This window comes from Protopterus annectens, chromosome 13.part0, assembly GCF_019279795.1.
Source record: "Protopterus annectens isolate FY-2018-M chromosome 13.part0, PAN1.0, whole genome shotgun sequence".
Taxonomy (NCBI): domain Eukaryota; kingdom Metazoa; phylum Chordata; order Ceratodontiformes; family Protopteridae; genus Protopterus; species Protopterus annectens.
Window position 1 is genome coordinate 285998659 of NC_056747.1, and position 5000 is coordinate 286003658.

The following is a 5000-nucleotide window of genomic DNA, read 5'->3' on the forward strand; positions in this document are numbered from 1 at the left end:
AAAGAAAAGAAACTGCCACTCAAAAGCAGTCTCTGTACTTACATGCAGCAGGCTTTAAGACCTGGCAAACTCCTGACTGGTGTGTCCCCGCTTCGCTCGGGCTCGCTCCGCGCCTCACCCTGCCCCCATATCCCACCCGCCCCCATTATCTCTATATTTATCAGGTCAACAAACCCATCCCACTTAACTCTGAACCAATTACAGCTCCCCTGTAACTGAATACATCTCCTCCCACAATCCCGGCTATCTACCAATACCTTAACAGGCCTTTTCAACTCCCCCCTTTGTTAGCCATCCTTTTTTAGATAATCATGTGTAAAGTAATGAACTTTATTGTCCCACTTTTAGCTCTACTCTTATTTATCCCTTACTTCTCATCGAGGTATGAAAACCAAACTCTATTGGGTATTCATTTCCCCAATGGTCACACCTGCAACTATACAAATCTTCCCTCTTATCTGATTTCTTCTACTATCTACCCCACTACTACATCATACTTTAAAAATGAGTACCTAACTCAACGATACCCCAAAGTAACCACTACTAAATCTGGACTAAAGATACTTTACAAACTACTTAGACTCATAGACAATCTGAAAAAATGTATGGCCAAAGATGGGGATATACACCCCAACTCAGGCCCAACCATTAACCTAGACTCTCCCACCCCAAAATTAGCTTCAAGATCCTCCAGCTCTCTCCTTATTTTCCATCTTAATCTAAGAAGTATAAATAACAAGGTTCATAATCTACATGCTATATTAGCCATGCATCTCCCAGACATTATATGTCTATCTGAAACATGGCTTAAACCATCCACAAAGGATGAAGAGATTCTCCCACCTGGGTATAATATACTGAGGGTTGATCGGATAAAAAGAAAGGGTGGTGGAATAGCTGTAATGTTTAGAAACACACTGAATATCATTTTGAATCCATTACAACCTCCCAAGGTCTCTAATATGGAGCTAATTGCCCTAAAAATATGCCTAAATAACCATAAAACCATCAATCTCATTGTACTTTACATTCCTCCCGGGAAAAACTTAGATACCTTGGAACTAACCCTAAGTTGGTTAGCTATGAACTACCCCCAAGAAACCATCATACTGGGTGACTTTAACATTGATTGGTCCCAGTTCTCTGACCAGATGAATCCCCTACCCATCAACCTACATGGCTACTCCCAAAACATTAAATCTCCCACAAGAATTGGAAATACTAAGCAAAAAGAAAGCACCATCGACTGGATTCTTACCAATAAAGATACACATAATTATACCACTGGGACCCTCCCCAATGATCTTAGCGACCACCTTGTCACTTTCATAATGAAACATAAATTGACGGTCACAAGCCCTCCTATATATAGACTTGTTAGAAATAAGAAGAAATTTCTCCCAGCACAATTCCTAGATGAACTCAAATCCTGTAACTGGTCCATGTTAAAAACGCTTCCCCTAGATGAGAGTGTGGGTTACTTCAACGACACATTCCTAAAGATACTGGACTCTCATGCACCAAACTGGTCTTTATTAGATCAAAGATCCGCACAGCACCTTGGCTAACCAAGGAAACTAAATCAAATATTGCTTAGAGACCAGGTATGGACAAGTGGCGATCCACGAAAGTGCCCCTAGATCGCATTAAATTTCAACAGCTTAGAAATTCTACAAAATCAGATATCACCCAGGATAAAAAGAACTATTACTGTCACCTCCAGGACAAACATCAGAATAACCCAAAGAAGTTTTGGGCAGGTTTCAACAACCTTCTTCATTCTGGGAAACCTTCCACCCCTACCCCCACGAAACTTACTGGTAAAGATCCTGAAGAACTAGCTAATACGTTTAACTCATTTTTCACTGAGACCATCCAGTCCCTAGCCAGTCAGTTACCTTCCTCTTCATCTTCAATAAAAGCGCCCCTAGATCGCATTAAATTTCAACAGCTTAGAAATTCTACAAAATCAGATATCACCCAGGATAAAAAGAACTATTACTGTCACCTCCAGGACAAACATCAGAATAACCCAAAGAAGTTTTGGGCAGGTTTCAACAACCTTCTTCATTCTGGGAAACCTTCCACCCCTACCCCCGCGAAACTTACTGGTAAAGATCCTGAAGAACTAGCTAATACGTTTAACTCATTTTTCACTGAGACCATCCAGTCCCTAGCCAGTCAGTTACCTTCCTCTTCATCCTCAATAACTTCTTCTTCCCTCCATATCCAATGCTATTGGTAAATCTACACCCGCCTTTAACCTTCAAGCAATATCCACCTCCTACATCAGAACCCTACTAAAGAAACTTAAACCATCCAGCCTATCGGCCGATCGACTCCCAGCTGAATACTTACAAATAGCATCAGATGTTATAGCCTACCTTATCTCAATCTTGATAAACAGAACTATAAGAGAGTCTAAAATCCCCTCTCTGTGGAAAATATCATATGTCATTCCACTTCACAAGGGTGGCTCCTCCACGGAAATTTCAAACTTCAGACCTATAGCAATAATGTCCCCAATAGCAAAAATAATGGAAAGGTGTGTTCACAAGCAACTCCTATACTATCTTACCCTAAACAATCTTTTGTCCAAAACTCAACATGGCTTTTGCCCCATCACAGTACAACTACCGCCCTCCTCTCCTTTGTTGACTCAGTCAACTGCAACCATAATAACAAATTAATTACTTCTGCTCTCTTTCTTGACTTGTCAAAAGCCTTTGACATGGTCAATCACCAACTATTGCTCCACATCCTCAAAACCCTTCACCTTGACAACTCAGCCCTAAGCTGGTTTAATGTTTACCTTTCTGGTAGACAACAAGCAGTCCAGTGGCAAAGCAAGCTATCTCACTTACTACCTAACACCATAGGAGTTCCCCAAGGCTCTATACTTGGTCCCCTTCTTTTCTCCGTATTCATAAATGATCTCTATTCAATCATCCCCAAAGCCACCTGTGCCTCATTCCACATGCAGATGACTCCACACTGATCTGCTCTGATGTTTCTCTCCATAATCTCCAGGTAGTTACCCAAAGCTGCTTTGCTGCGGTTGAAACATGGTTCATAGAACGGAAACTTATCCTGAATCCAACAAAAACTAAGTTACTACTAATTTTCCCCACCTCAGCCACTTCCTTAGGACAACACCCTCCACTTATTAATAATATGACCTTCCACGTTCAGTCCACTAACGGCACCATCATAGAGCATGTCACCAACACAAAACTACTAGGTGTCACTATTGATCACAAGCTCAAATTTGACTTGCACATCAGTCAAACTATAAAAACAGTAAACAAGAAACTTGGCTCCATGTATAGAATTAAGAACTTTCTAACTCCTAATACCAAACTAACCATTGCATCGCAGACACACCTTCTCTCCACCCTACTGTATGCCTCGCCGGTACTTTCCTTCCTCAATAAAACTGAGCTCAATAAACTCTCTATTGCTTATAACCATATTGCCAAATTCGTAACAGGAGAACCGTATTACATACTTATCACTGCTTAAACCTAAAGAAACTTGCCTGGTTAGAACTCCCAATCTTCTCAAACAACCAACTTACTGGAAGCATTTAAAATAATTAAGGAACCAGATAAAACCCCTCACTGAGCAAGCAAGTTAAACTTTTAACCCCCTATACCAATCTCAGCTGCCTCCGATCTTCAAATAGTGTCCTGGTACAAACTACTTAAATCTAATAACTTAGGTGGTGATGTTTTATGCTAATTCCATTGGAAAACTATGGAATTCCCTTCCCAATAACCTAAGACTAACTACCTCTCTCAGCCAGTTCAAAAGTAACCTTAAATTATTCTTAAAAGCTCACTGGCTTTGTCCTTGTACTAAACCGAACTAGTCCTAAAAATCCCCTATCCCCTCCATGTTATTTCCCAATGCCATCTCTCTCTTCTCTTTTTCCACTAGATCCATGCAATTAATATGTTTATAAGATCTCTACTTCCGCTCGACTGCCTTCACCTCATAATTCACTATGAGCGATGTATGGATAAAACTTCACCCGTCTCCTCTGAGCTTAGAATTTAAATCCTCAATATTGTCTAGTGCATATCACATGAATACTTAATTTATAGCTATGTTTTAAATTGATGTCTCTTCCTACCATGTTACCAATTTATTTTTATTTTTTTTATTTTACATTTGTTAACCGGGCTAGTCCAACTGGATACATGTCCATTTTCAGTGGAGGCCCGAGGAGAAAAGCTCCACTATCTAATACTTAACAAGCTAAGAATATACAAGTTATACAGTAAAACCATTTTCATAAACTTCATTAGAGGCTATCTAAGTGTCTGAGTACAGTGTGAGTCAATAGCATGAGTCTATAATAGATACTTTACTAGGTTATAAAAGTTATTAATATAGTCATAAGTAACAAAATCTATAGTTTTATATAACTAATGAGCTATAGCCAGAAACCTTTTTAAAGAAAGAGAGGAAAGGAAAATCAGGTGAGAGGAAGGGAGGGAAGGAAAGGAAGAGAGCAAGGTTACCCAGGGTTATTGCAAGAGCAAAGCCAGTGGTTAGTTAGGAAGAGTTTTAGATTGGTTTTAAATAGTGGAATCGAAGTCAGGGATGTAAGATCTGGTGGTAGTAGATTCCATATTTTGCCAATTGAGTTAGAAAATATGGAGTCACCTGCTACATTATTTGCTCTAGAGGTTTTTACAAGAGTTTTGTTACAGGAACGTAGATTCCTCATGTTGTGATAGGGCTTTATGCGGGTAGAGAGCATTGGTGTGTTTTCAGGGTGGTAGAGGACTTTGTGGGCAATAGTGAGTTGATAGTATTGGATGAGATGGGTAGTTCCAGCCACCCTAGTTTTGCGAGATTCAAGCAATGGTGAGTTCTGTATGGGGATGCAGTGGCAAATCTGGCGATATTGTTGTAGGATGCGGTTAGTTTATTGAGGTTGGACCTAGACAGATTAGTGTATATAGAGGAAGCATATAAAAGGGTTGATATTA